Below are 16,006 nucleotides of genomic sequence, written 5' to 3'. Positions count from 1 at the left end.
GTTAAGCGGCCGCATATGTACACATTGCCACCTAAGCTCTCCACTCAAGGCTGGGTGAGCTTTTCTTTCTTTTTACCTGCACCACATAGCACCTATGAGCCAAAGCCCAGCAAGAAAACTTAATACTGTATGAATATAATATCAAACAATGATCATAATAACTATCTAGGACTTTTAGTGCAAAATAGAGGAGTGACAGTTGTAAAAGTCACTAAGGTGGGTTTCGTTCCCTTTACAGATAAATGATCATTTCACTAGCTTAAACCTGATATGTATATGGTGAAATTGTCACCAGCATAAACCTACCGAGTGACCATAGAGTCACTACTGTGGGTACCGCTCCCTTAGCCATGTGACAAAACAGACACCTAAGCCTTTTGGCCCTGACTCTAAGTAACTAATTGTAGACTAGACTAGCACTTATAATTTTCATCGAACTTAGGGTCAGTCCAGCATTAATGCTCCATATGAGTCATTCAATGCAGATGTTGATTAGACGCGACCAATGCCAATTCTGATTAATCAGTGCCATACACAAGAAAGAAAGATTTGATAAGCATTTAATACGCAATCAATGTCCACATTTAACAATCAACATGCCTCTATATTCTCCACGCATGTCATATACATAGGGTGCATTTTTCTTACCTCAGGTTTGAGCGAGAAATAATTGAAGAACGACCCTTGAGCACGATCTATCTTTAAGTTCCTTAGCGGTCACCTAGTCATAACCAATTGGAATCCATTAATAAAGTAAATCAATAAAGGAACCAATCTTTGAGCCCCTAAAGTTATCCCGAGCCCTAAAAATAGAACTTGCCGAAGATGACCTAGCGCTGGGGCACTGCTAGGTGGCGTTGGGGCGCTGTCCCAAGTCAGAGAGACCCAACTCTCTGCCCTGCCTAGCGTTGGGGTGCCATCTGCAGACCATAATTTTTTCTGGTTTCCTTCCTTGCAACTTCCCTTGAAAACTAAGCTTCCAAACCAATCCCAAACATCACCCAAACATTAAATTCAACCCCTAAACTTCATTCATATCACAACCTCATCAAAACCCAATCAACCTTACTAAAAAACTTCCATTGATTCCCAACTAAACACTTCAAATTCCTCAACTGAAAAACCATAAGAAAAAATAGAGTACAACTAAAATTCATGGATGAATTCTTACCTCAAGCTGAATTTAAGTCATCTTCAATGGATGAACTAAGGCTCTAATCTCCAAACTTTGATTCTCTAGCTTGGTTCTTCAAATTGGGTTTCAAAAATTGAAAAGAAGAAAGGAGGAGGATGATGATCGGTTGAAGGAGAAGAATGCTCTGTTTTGGTAAGCTTCTACAGTCTACAAAGCTGATATATATCTTAGGAATGAAAAGACTATTTTGCCCCTAGGTCAAAAAAAGGTTTCTAAAGACTCCCAAGGGTAAAACTGTCATTTCTTGCCTATTTCGTTAATCATAATTAAAACCCTCCAATTACCGCTATTCTCAATATTCTCAAATACTAATAATTCATATCCCGTTACCCTATAATTCCCGACAACGCTCTAATCACCAAAATATCTCGAGACTCACCCCGAGCCTCGAACTTAATCCCGTTATGACTAAACCACTAATTTATACTCAAAGATTGTCTCATGTCGAATAGCTCGAAGAAATCCACATTATAATGTGGTCTCAACAATAGATCACTGACATGCATACAAATATACAATTATGCCCTCAACAAGCCAAATTACCAAAATACCCCTGTGATGAAATGTGGACCCACATGCATGCATTTAACATCATATTATAATATAATTCACATAAACATGCATATAATAGTTTAATGGCATAATAAAACAATTATGGCCCTCCCGTCCCACTAATCCGACCATTAAACCACATTAGGGATTTCAGGGCATTGCAGAAGTGGCTGCATTCAAGAGGATTAGGAGCACATAAGGGCATTCCCAACCTAGGTAAATTCGAAAATTTAGAGAGGTAATCCCCTTCCCTTATTTAATCTTCAAGTTATTGAGTGTTCTTGGTGTTCCATAGACAATTGGAGTTGTATCTAAATTATGAGTTTTGGGATTGTTGGGTTGTATTTATGGGTAGGTTTAGCTTGGGGATAAGTTCAAAACTGATTTATAGACTCTTTTGCCTTTGATTGCCAGGAGTTTGAGGATAGTTTTTAGATTGGAGGAAAGCTTGAATTTGAAAAACTCAAATTGATGGCTTTTGGCATTTTTGTGTTTTTGAACATTTGTTATGTTGTTCCTAGACCTTTGGTGTAACGTCTCAAATTGCCTAATAAGGCTTAGGGCCTTGATTAGGGGGCCAGGATGACAAATTATGGTAATGTGTGATTATGTGATATATATTTGTATCAATATGTGATTATGTGAGTTATATTATAATATGACTTGATATGCATGTTTTGGCGTATTAAATATGCATGTGGGCCCATTTCTGACTAAAAGGGAAATTTTCGTAATTTTGCCGTTATGGGTATATTTGGCATATATGGTGTGAGACCATATTATTATGTGTATATGTTTGGATTACTCAGCACGAGACGATCCTAGGGAGCAAGCTAGTAGGAAAGTCACAACGGGGTCAATACTTGACTCAGTGTGAGTCAAGGGGTATATTAGGTATTTAACACATTACCCAGATATTGGGTAATGGGAATGATTATTTGATAATATAATGGGAGTTAGTGAGATCAGGAGGGAATTATGGGAATTTGGACTATTTGGCCCCCGAGGACATTTTGGGACCCCAAGCATTAGGGTTTGCTTGAGGTTACTTGAGCTCGAAGTAACCTATCAGGAATAAAAAGAACTTTCATAACATTCTCTCTCCCTCTCTCTCTCTCGTTCCCTTTTTGACACCATTCGCATTTTCGAAGGAAACTCGAGTTTTAGGACTTGGATTCAAGCAATGATCGAGTCATAGCGATTCTAAGGAAGATTAGAAGCTTATATCCTGGAGGATTTAGCTGGGAAATGACTCAATCGGAGGTAATCCAAGTTTTAAGTTTGAGTTTTCGAGTTTCTAAGTTTTGATTGGATTTTACGTTTCAAGGAGTTTTGAATATGTTTGAGACTTGGGTTATAATGGTTTTTCACCATTGGGATGTTTGGGAGCTTTGTTTATGGGATTGGGACATGTTTGGGAGCCATTTTGAGGTTTGAGACTCGAAAAACACGAAGAGAAAAATCCAGATATTGGGTTCTGTGTCTTTGGTGCTACAGCTCCCAGTAGGTCACTACTACACCATTGGGTCTCTGCCTTTGGCACTATAGCACCCAGTGTATGGCGCTACAGCGCGATTTAGATTGTCATGTCATCATTTCTGACTTTGGTGCCATAGCGCCTGGTAGGCGGTGCCATACTGTTTTTCAGGGCATGAATTTTTGTACTTTTTAGGGTTTTGGCCTGAAGGCTCGGGGGGCGATTCCACCACCCTGTTTGGTGGTAGAGATTCCAGGAGAATGGGATTGGTCCTAGGATTGGATGTTGGAAATTAAACTCATTGAAACATCATTTATGGTTGTGACTAGGTGATCGCTAAGGGTTCAGAATCAGGATCATGCTCGAGGGTCGTTTATTGGTAACCTGTGCTTGGACCAAAGGTAAGAAAACTGCACCCAGTATGTGATGCATGTGATTATGGCATGGCCTAAATGTTGAATATAGAATTAATCAGAGCCTGAGTCTCTATAAATGTGCATGATTATTATTATGCTTATGCTTCTGAATTGTCGAACACGAACATAATAGGCCATGAACGCTTGAGTGTGTGCATGATTTTGAATATGCTTATGATTATTGATTAAGCATGATGAATGCTTTATATCTGAATATTTGACATATGATATATGCCTGCTTGCATTATCTTATTAAGAAAGGCTTGACTTATTAGTCAAGGACAGCAATAGCGTACTGAGCTCTGATCATTATGGTTATGCTTAACTTGGAGTGCATCATACGCTTAACTGATCTATTGGTCGAGGAAAACTCAGCGTTAGGTATGCTGGATCAGCTCCAAAGCTTGTTATACAGAGGATAGGGCAATGGGGCCCGGGGTGACTTACTAGTCCAATATTCTAGCATTGACTTATTAGTCAAGGGCGACATTAGCACGATGAGTGCTGGTCATAAAGCATTGGCTTATTAGTCGACATTAGCACGGTGAGTGCTGGTTGTAAAAGAATGGCTTATTAGTCAGGGACGACATTAGCATGGAGAGTGCTAGTCATAAAGCATTGACTTATTAGTCAAGGACAACAATAGCACGCTGAGTTCTAGTCGTAAGGATTTTACTTATTACTCAAGCATGTCAATAGCGTGGAACGCTGGTCCATATAGTTTAGTCTAACCAGGAGCGCATCATACGCTTCACCGATCTACTGGTCGGAGAAAACTTAGCGTCGACTACGCTAGATTTGCTCCAAAGCTGGTTATACAGAGGACAGGGCAAAGGGCCCTAGGGTGACTCATTAGTCCCATATCCTAGGGAATTGAGCTAGTATGATTCCATAATCATGTATTTTGGGCATTGGACCCTGATATGATTCATTGACCATTTATCTAGGGAAATTGGTCCCATATGACACTATAGTCATTTATATGATTGGTATGCATGCATGAGTAGGGTTATTACTGCTAGGCATGCTTGTTATGATTTGGATATATGTTGTTAACTACGTATGAGGATGTTTAAGTTTTCTTGCTGAGCCTCAGCTCACGGGTGATATGTGCTGCAGGTAAAGGGAAAAGAAAGTGTGGTTGCTTAAAACTCTGTGCTTATGAAAGGTCCAAAACACGTGCTCAGGTCCCACAAGTGCTTAAGTATGTACCTATGCTTACGACCCTAAATGCGTATTGATAAACCTTGCTGAATGAAACTCCGGCAGGTGAGTCATATAGGACCCTCATCGCGTGCCTCACGCCACGCACAGGCTAGCGCCCGCAGCTGCTCAGGCAGCCTCGCGCCTCGCCCAGGCTGGCACCTCGCGCATCCGCAGCTGCCCAGGCGGCCTCGCGCCTCACCTAGGCCAGCGCCTTGCACGCTCGCAACTGCCTAGGTGGCCTCGCGCCTCACCAGGCCAGCGCCTCGCGCACCTCGCCTAGGTCAGCGCCTCGCACGCCCACCCGCAGTTGGCCAGGCGGCCTCGAGCTTCAGCCAGGCTAGCGCCTCGCGCGCCCATGGCCCAGCAACATGGGCCTCGCGAGATGGTGCCTCGCCCACACCTCGGCCGCGCGTACCCATGGCCCAGCAACACGGGCCTCGCGAGACAATGTCTCGCCCATGCCTCGGCCACGCACCCAAAGCATACCAGGTGTCTCGCACGCTGCACCTTGAGTGGATGTCACCCATGAAGACCTATCGAGACTCCAGCATTTGGAGGTAAAAGCCCAAGTATAATCCAAAAGGGTCATACTAGTACAATCTTGTATGGGGTACGACCTTTAAGTCCCCGTGTGCCTGATCCACATACTCAAGCCAGACAAGTAGTGGGAGTACTAGGAGAGGGGACATGGCCTGAATACTTATAACCAGATGTCAGAGTCGACACCACCAACAACACCACTACGCCTAGTGCCACTCCTCTGACATTCGTACAAAATAAGTAGTGGGGACATCCTCACTATATCTGAACACGTACTGGAGTTGACACCACTACCCCTGAGACCACTCTCCTGACAGTATACTGGCATACCATCTAGTCCCCTGGACCACAATGTATCAGGGGCCATTAGAGCCCGCTATAAAAGAAACTACACTTCGACATGGTATGGGGTTGGGAAAAACACTGTAGCACTACACCATAAAAAAATACGAGTCCATTTCACCATTTTCTTTCTGTAATTATTCATTGAGTTTCTGATTAGATCTTTGAAGTTTTTCATTTGATAAGCTATATATTTCATTTTTTCTAACTTAACTTGGTTGATGAGTTCTCATCGTCAATAGAAAGCTGGACCATCCTTAAGTTGGAGAGCTTAGGTGACGAAGTGTACATATGTGGTTGCTCAACCACCACGGCCGATGGTTTAAAGAGGAACTAAGGTCAAACCCTATTTTGCCGCTTAGGTCGGCAGGTTGTAACTATTTTATTTCAATTGACCTTTTAAATGTATTTTAAGGATCCCATGTATACAATAAACGTTTTAGTGAAACATTTGTATCTTTGACAAAAAAAGTTAACCCTAAATCGTTAATCACGTTTAGTTACCCGAATATGGCCAAATGACTCGTTTAGTGAGTTTAACATTATTTAAAATACACAATGTAACGGTCCCTGGGTAGTAGGGCATTACAACTTGGTATCAGAGTGAGCCAAGGTTAAGGGTTCCTGAAGACGAGTTGGGCATGTACACTTGTCATTAAAGACAAGCTCCACTCAGGGTATGGTGACTATTTATATTGTTATGTGTTTAACTGCTTAAATAGGCTATAAATGCTTTACCTGCATTCCTTATTAGGAAGTATGAGATTCTAATAGGGCTTGGCCCTAGACTATTAATATGATTATGTGATTACCTGCTCAGTAAATATGTGAATGTTTATCTGCATGCTAGAGTTAAGAGCATGAGATTTTGTTGGAAAGAGTAGGGGTTATTGATGATGCATGATGTTATGGGCATGTATTTTAGCACTACAGTGGTTGAATGTTGTGATGTGTGATTGTTTCCGTGGGGAATGCGTGTTAATGTGCTCATCATGCCTAGTGGGTCAAGTTATTGACTGCAGAGTCAATCATAGGTTATGTACCTAGGGCAGTTAATGGGACCCAGTGGGGGTTATATTGAGGTTGGGAATTACAGCCAGGGCTTGAGCCCTCCGCCTACCCCTTAGAATTGGCAGGAGGTGGTAACAGATATGCAATTAAGATTGTAGAGGCAAGAGGATGAGATGAAGTGTTTAAAACAGCAGGTACTGTCAGGGAACACCTCTCCCTTTGTTATGCCAGGAGTTGCACCAGTATTGGCTCTGCCTAGGGTTGAGAATACGTGGGGATTTATTTATTAAAGATTCCAGGAATATTACCCTCCAGTTTTTTAGGGAGGCCTAGATCCATTCAGAGATGAGCAATGGATGGGCATGATCAGTTCCATCCTCGACAGTATGGGGATGGTAGGTCACGATAGGGTGATCTGTGCTATAGATGTATTGCGAGATAATGCCCGAACATGGTAGGAAGTGGTGTCCCAGACACGTGATATAGCTGCGATGAATTTGAAAGAATTTAGGCAGTTGTTTAATGAAAGATATTACAATTATGCAGTTAAGACTGCTAAGACAAATGAGTTTCTAAACCTGGTTTAGGGAAAGGCAACAGTAATCGAGTAGGCTAATAGATTCGATGGGTTGGCCAAGTTTTCTTTTGATATGGTACCCAGAGAAGGGGCTCGGAAGGAGCGATTTAGCCAAGGATTGAATCCCAGAATAACTTAGGGTGTTAGAATCGCCCCAGTGCATGAGATCTCTACCCATGCTCAAGTGGTAGAGATGGGCCTTATTGTTGAGGGGACAAAAAATGAGATTTGGAAGGAGAGTGCCGAAGAGCGCAGAGCTCATGCAGTGATACCTCCATTTATGGGATCAAGCAGGGGCAGAGGTCCCAGTGATCAGAAAAAGAAAATTTATCAACGTATTCTATACCTCTGGTTTAGAAAAAGGGGTTTCGAAGTGCTCAAATAGGCCATTAGGGCGAGGATGAGGATTGGAAAGTCTACCCAGAATGCACTCGGTGTAAGAGATGTCATTTGGGAGAATTCCAAGCAAAGGCATGTTTCTTATGTAGGATGGTTGAGCACGTAAAGAGATATTTCCCAGGACTAAAGAAGGATGAACCAAAGGTGGCGAACATATCGACTCCAGCTCAAGTGTTCGCTCTGACGCAGTCGGAGTCAGAGACTGAGACTGAGGCTGGTCTCTGAGTAGTGGCAGGTCAACTTCCTAGTTCTGACTTTTGTATTATATTAATTGGTTTGGTGCCATGTTGTTCTTTGCTCGTTGCATCTAGAGAGGCATAGACTTGATATGAATATTACATGGTTATGTTGTGATGAGAATGTGATACTCTATTGGTAATTTTAAGAGATGGGTTAGGTTATGGTGAGAAGGGACTCATCAGTTGACTTGATAAGAGTTGGTTATGACTGACTTCGATATGATCCTGGTTATGGATTTGTTAGCCAAGTTTAGGGCATTGATTGATTGTAAGGAAAAGATGGTAAGTTTTGGGCGTGGGGGTGAGAAACCCTTGTATGTGTTGGCATTATGCATGGACCCCATATGCTTATGACATCTGTACTTGGAGCTAGAGACCCATTCCAAGAGGATGCATAGGAATCTTAGCTAGTGTGGTGGATACCACTTTGGTCGTGCCAGTGGGACTAGGGTAGACTGGATTAGTCTGTGAGTTTTTGGATGTATCTCCAGGGGATTTTCCAGGGTTACCTTTACACAAAGAGATAGAATGGTGACTATGTTGGTGCCAGGGACGGAACCATGTCTAGGACACTGTATTGTACGGCTTCAGCAGAGGTTTAAGAACTAAAGACTCAGTTATTGAGTAAGACAATATTCTTTAAGGTGGATCTTTGATTTGTTTATTACCAGTTGAAGATCAGGGAAAAGGATATGCAAAAGACTACTTTTATATCAGATGAGGGCACTAAGAGTGCTGAGTTACGTTTTGGTGGATTTGACTACTGCCCCAGTTGTTCTGATGAATCAGATGAACAGGGTGTTCAAAGATTATTTAAATTGATTTTTCAAGGCCAAAGAATGCCTCAGGGGCCTTTGATGGCAAGAGTATAACATGTGTTCTATGGAAGATTTCTCGAGGATTGGTACCTCATTGACAGAAAAGGTGATTGCCTATGGATCATGTCAGTTGAAAGATATGACAAGAGCTAGAGTAGAGTTACTAGTGGGCCAGGTGGCCAACATTACAATTGAGTTTACTCTTTTAGAGAGGATCAAAGGAAAATAAGTTGAGTGACCCACATATGGGAAGAATTGAGGGGAGTGTCTTAGTTGGATTAGCTAAGGACTATGCAGTGTTAGGGATGAGTTATTGAGGTATAAGGATCGGACTTGGGATCTGATGGACTTTAGGATTAAACGAGAGTTCTAGTGGAATCTCATATTACCCCTTATTCTCTTCATCCAGGCACCATGAGGATGTACCAGGAAATGAAAGCTTTATAATGGTCGCTTAGGATGGAGATGGACGTAATTGAATACGTGGCAAAGTGTCTAACCTGTTAGCAGATCAAGGCAGAGTATCAGAAACCAGTAAGGCCATTACAATCTTTGTGTATTCCATAGTGGAAGTAAGGAAACACCGGGATGGATTTCGTGGTGGGGTTGCCCAGAATAGTGGTCCAACATGATTTGGTTCAGGTCATTATGGACCAGTATACAAATTCAGCTCCCATCTATCAGTAAGAACAAGTAATACATTTGATTAGTTTTCAGACCTCTATGTGAGAGAGGTAGTACACCTTCATGGAATTCGTGGTCTTTCTTATCAGATGAGGACCCTGCTTTTACTTCCATTTCTTGGGGTAGGTTGCAGAAGGTGATGAGTATACAGATGGAGTTTAGTATAACTTATTATCCTCAGATTGATGGTGAATCAGAGGGAGTTATCCAGTTATTAGAAGGGCACAGTATAAGATACTGTATGGCAGGAAGTGTTTATCACCCATTCCTTGGGATTAGATGTTATATTTGGATTCTGAAGTTCTTTAGAGGATCATTGAGGCTATTGAAAAGGTTAGAGCTCGGATGCCCACTTCTCATAGTAAATGGGAAAGTTTTGTTAATTTGAAATGCATGAATGTTGAATTCCAAGTGGGAGATTGTATCTTCCTTATAGTCTCACCATGGGAAAGGGGTGAAGAGTTAAGGGCGAGTTGAGTCCTAGATTTGTGGGACTGCGTGAAATCATGGAAAGGATCAGCCAGGTTGCCTATAGATTGGCCTTATCTTCGGCACTGTTGGCCATGTACAGTGTATTTCATATTTCCATGTTGAGGAAACATGTGCTAGACGAGACTCATGTGTTGAGTTATGAGGATCTGGAATTTGAGGCTAAGTTATCATGTGAGGAATAGCCAGTCCAGATATGAAACAAAAAGATCAAGGTTTTGAGAAACGAAGTTGTACCTGGGGACTTGAATCAGATATGCGGGATTGATATTCTGGGCTATTCAGTTAAAAATTTCGAATTTTTGTGAGGGGATAGTTGTAACATCCCAAATTTCCTAATAAGGCTTATGGCCTTGATTAGGGGGCCAGGATGGCAAATTATGAAATTATGTGATTATATGATATTTACGTTGTAAAGAACGCCCTAGACTAATACTTACAAAATATTCGCATAACATAGCTTTATAAAAGAATACCATCCATTATTAAAGTCTCAGGGGGACTTATTTAAAATCATGCAAGTTGGCGCCATAAGTTTAAAATAAAACATAGGTTTTTATGCAAAGTTCAAAGAAAACCAATTAAGTTAAATAACAGAGTCCCACTGATAATTTAGGAAAAAGTCCCTTAAAACAAAACATAATTAAAATGGCGTTCTACGTTGATCGTTTTATCGTCCATAGGATTGCCCCACGCCATACACCCCATGATGAAGAACTCCCCACGTCACCACGCGTGCCATAGAGAAAACCTATTTGCTACCTGGAAGGAAAGTAAGGGGGGTGAGCTAAAAGCCCAGTAAGGAAGTACAAGCAAGTAAGCAAGTAAGAAAAAAAAACAACAAACAACCAAACACTAACATTCATCTAAAACATCATGGTCTATCATAACATAATCGTAACATTTCATCTTATCATAACATAAATGTGACATATCAACATATCATAGCATAAATGTGACATATCAACATATCATAACATAAATGTGACATATCATCATATCATAACATAAGTATATCAGCATATCATAACATAAATATATCAGCATATCATAACATAAATGTGACATATCATCATATCACAACATAAACGTGACATATCAACATATCATAGCATACATGTGACATATCATCATATCACAACATACAGCATACATGATGAGCATGGAACGCTAGTTGTCCATGTCACCCTATGAGGTAAACAGGAGATCACTGGTCCTTGAATAACCTCGGCGCGTCCGCCCTAGGAGTCACGTCTCAATGTCCTTAGTAACTCGGTCGATGTATCTGACATCGAAATCTGTTTGATGTATCTAACATCGTATTCTGTTTGATGTATCTAACATCCATACACATTTCACATTCAATCATATCATCACATTAAGGCATTCATAATTGCATAACAGTTCATTCATATAACAGCCTTACCATTCATAGCATAGAAACATAAAATCTATCTAACTTCCTTACCTCAGGTCCAAGCTAAGAATTTCACAATCTTTCAACGAGCCTACATCATAATCAAAATAAAGTTTCTTAGGTTCATAAAATTACTATTTTGCCCTTCCATACAACTCATGTGTGCATGGGCCATGCACTCATGAATACAGTTACACTAAAACATGCAATTATCGCCAAAAAGAATAATGCTCGTTCTACCCATTTTGCTAACATGATTGCTTTATAAAAATTACATATTTGAATAATAATCATGATTTTGGACGTAAAAGTTGATTTGCAAGTAACATGCATACGTGGGAACGTTGCGTAATAAAGACGTTTTCAAAAACGATAACTCTACATTTCTTGCTTCTATTGTTTGAAAATCAATGGCCATATTACATGTTTTCTTTAAAATTTCTAAGTTGATTAAATTTCTCAAAACTTTATTTTATTTTAGCTCAAAATAAAATATGTGACATTTTCATTAAATAAATATTAATTTACCAAGAATTAACCAACAAGCTTGGGTTTAATTAAAATACCTATTTTAACATGTTTCTTTAGAAAAATATATTTTATTATTGTGTTACAAAAATGATGTGAAAAATATATTTTAAGTGTGGAAAAATTATATTTTGATTTAATTTATTTAAGACTTAGTTTTTAAGTGGTAAAAACCCATATGTGACAATTTAATAACAATTGTTAACTTTTTAAAACAAACTTTCAGCCACTATTTATTTTATTCAAAAATCACAAATAAATAGAGTCTAAATATTTTTCTCAATCAAAATAAAGAAAATCATTATTTATCAAAATATGCATTCATACCATTAAAATATCAATTTTCAATATTACCATAACTTAGGAAAAATAATTTATTCCAAAAATTAATCAAATCCATTTTTAGTGAAACTTTCTTCACATTTTATTACAAAATTCCAGCAACCATTTTTTTATCATTAAAATCACCATATTCAATTTTATAAACTCATTTTTTCTCAAAATTCAATAAAAATTCTGTAGGAAATTAATTGGGTAAAATATCATAACATGAAACTTAAAATCCTCTTTTAATTTCATAAAAATTTACACATACATTAAGAACATTGTTTATGCATGCAATCTCATCTTTTTATCAACTTTTACCCAATTATTTTGAAAAAAACAGCAAGCTTAATTCTTTGTAAAACTCAACTTTTGTCTCAAAAAAATTACATAAATCATTCATGCCTAAGATCTCATTATGCTCTTATAATATGCATGATTCCACTTAACATAATCACATGAATCCTTTTAAAATCATTTGTTGCAATTCCATGAAAGCCAACAAAACCTTTTCAATAAAATAGCATATAGTAAATTTATACCATGTTCACATGTGCCTTATTTTAATCTAGCATATTTCTATCATTATTTTCATGCATCTCACAATTTAATCATTCAAAACAAAACATGCATCTAACAACATTTCATGATAAAACATGCATCAAATATTTTGTAATTCACACAACAAATCAAGAACACCCTTGGGTGTACCTAGGCCGAAATCACCTTACATGTGCTCATAGATTATTACAATTTTTCATGCATAGCAAAATCAACATCACAACCCTTAAACACAAATCATACTCTCACAATCCAAATCCTATACATCATTCCTACCCAAAAATCAACCATTAACACCATTAGCAAAACCTCAAATACAACCACCAAAAACAATATAAGGCTAAGGAAAAGACCATTACCTCTCTTGATTGTAGAATCAAGAACACAAAAGATCAATACCACAAACTCCACACCCTTGTTCAAGCCTAGGGTTTTATGGGAAAGCCACCATGAGGAGAAAGAAGAATCCAAACACACACAAAACATAACACAAATCAATATCATATTATCAAATAAAGAGATTAAACAAAGAGAAAATAAGAAGACATACTCTAGGGGGTTCCTCTTCACTTTCTTCTTCCTTCTTCCTTTCTTTCTTTCTTCCTCTCTCTCTCTCTCTCTCTCTCTACACGCCTCTCTCTCTCTCTCTCTCTCTCTAGGTCACGGCAGCCACACACACACACAAGAGCAATGACTCTTCTCTCCTTTCTTAGTCCCTTTATGACAAATCCTCTCATAAAGTCTCCCAAACAAATTAAGGTAAGTTTCCATTTCTCTTTTATTTTCCTTGATTTTTCTTTATTTCAAAAAGATACAAGGAATTAAACATGATCAAGCCTATCCCCAAATGATTATAGTCTTCAATTTTCGATCCTTTTTACCATTTTAATGATATATTGCATTCCCACTAGGTCACACGCCCATTCCTCCTTTCCCTTTTCTTTTATTCTTTTTTTTTTTAAATAAATAACTCCATTAAATCTAAAATAAGGAAACCTAAAATGTGTAGAAAAATCTACACATGTGCACCATGCTACCATGCACTAGCACACACTAAATTACTAGGGTGCATTACTATCTATCATGCACCTTAGTGCATTCCACCATAGCTCCCATAAATACCTCATTTGTCACACTTAAATAAAATGTAACACTAATAGTAAGATAACATGTTACACATTTAATCACTTATTAAATTAGTTAACCAAAACATTTCTAACAATTAAATAAAATAACAAACCACCAAATAAAACAAATAAACAATTAAATATAATAACAACACTTAAATAAAACAATTCATCACACTTAAGATTTAAATCAAATAAAGCACAAAATTTAAATAATCTAAAAAAAAAAAAAATTTGGTGCACTACATACGTGTATCAATATGTGATTATGTGAGTTATATTATAATATGACTTGATATGCATGTTTATGTGTATTAAATATGCATGTGGGCCCATTTCTGTATAATTGGGAAATTTTCATAATTTGGCCCGTTTTGGATATATTTGACATATATGATATATGTGTGGGACCACATTATTATGTGAGTATGTTTGGGTTACTTGGCATGAGACAATCCTAGGAAGCAAGCTAGTTGGAAAGTCACAATGGGATCCATACCTAACTTGGAGTGAGTCAAGGGGTATTTTGGGTATTTAGTACATTACCATGTTATTGGGTAATGGGAATGATTATTTGATGATATATTGGGAGTTAGTGAGATTAGGAGGAAATTCTGGGAATTTTGACTGTTTTACCCTCAGGGGCATTTTTGGGACCCCGATCAATTGGATTTGCTTGAGGTTACTTAAGCTTGAAGTAACCTGTCAGAAACATAAAAGAACGTTTAGTACGTTCTCCCTCTTTTCTTGTCCTCTTTTTGACACTCGTTCGCATTTTTGAAAGAAACTCGAGTTTTAGGACTCGGATTCAAGTAAGGATCGAGTCATAACAATTCTAGGAAAGATTAGAAGCTTCTTAGCCCGAGGATTTGGTTAGAAACGACATAATCGAAGGTAATTTAAGCTTTGAATTTATGAGTTTTCGTTTACTAGAGTTTCCTAAATTTTTAAATTTGATTTTTCGTTTTGAGGAGTTTTTGAATGATTTGAAGCTTGGGTTTTGATGGTTTTGGGCCATTAAGATGATTGGAAAGTTTGTTTTTGGGATTTGAGTACGTTTGGATAGGTTTTTGGAAGGATTTGAAATGGGAAAAATGGAGTTCTTGGCTGTGTTCGTGGTTGGGCCACGTCCCTTTTATTGTGTGTCGCAACCCAGGCTTGAAAAAATAGGTTTTTGCCTGTTGGGGGCACTTTGGGCCGCTGCCGCTTTTTGTTAGGCCGTGGCCCACGACGTAGACAAAGAGGGGTTTAGCCCATGTTCTTGATCAGGCCGCGACCTAGGTTATTGTGGCCGCGACCTAAAAGGCCAGAAATGGCCGAAATGGGTTTTTTTATCATGGGAACTTAAACCTAAGGGCTCGGGTTCGATCCTACTACCCGGTTTGGTAGGATTCGACGTCCCGGAGACTAGGACTTGGTCTGGACGCCTGTGTTTACTCATTATTGACGGGATTCTATATCATGGTTGTGACTAGGTAATCGCTAAGGGCTAGGAAACGGGATCATGCTCGAGGGTCGTTTATTGGTAACCTATGGTTGGACTAAAGGTAAGAAAATTACACCCAGTATGTGATACATGTGATTATGGCGTGGCTTGACTGTTGAATATAGAATTGAATAAAGCTTGAGAATTTGTAAATGTGCACGATTATTATTATGCTTGTGATTCCGAATTGTTGAACATGAACATGGATAGGGAAATGGGGCCCGGGGTGACTTATTAGTTCCATATCCTAGCATTGACTTATTATTCAAGGACAACATTAGCACATTGAGTGTTGGTCATAAAGCATTGACTTATTAGTCAAGGACGGCAATAGCACGTGGAGTGCTGATCAGCGCCAGGTACGTTTATACAGAGGATAGGGCTAAGGGACCCGGGGTGACTTATTAGTCCCATATCCTAGCATTGACTTATTATTCAAGGTCGGCATTAGCACGGTGAGTGCTGGTCGTAAAGCATTGAATCATTAGTCAAGGATGACATTTTCACGGGGAGTGCTGGTCGTAAGGCACTGACTTAATAGTCAAGGATAGCAATAGCACGCTCAGTGCTGGTCATAAGGCATTTACTTTTTAGTCAAGCATGACAATAGCGTGGATC

This window comes from Humulus lupulus, chromosome 1 (assembly GCF_963169125.1).
Source record: "Humulus lupulus chromosome 1, drHumLupu1.1, whole genome shotgun sequence".
Classification (NCBI taxonomy): Eukaryota; Viridiplantae; Streptophyta; class Magnoliopsida; order Rosales; family Cannabaceae; genus Humulus; species Humulus lupulus.
The sequence above is the reverse complement of the archived record's forward strand: the minus strand, read 5'-3'. Positions refer to the sequence as shown.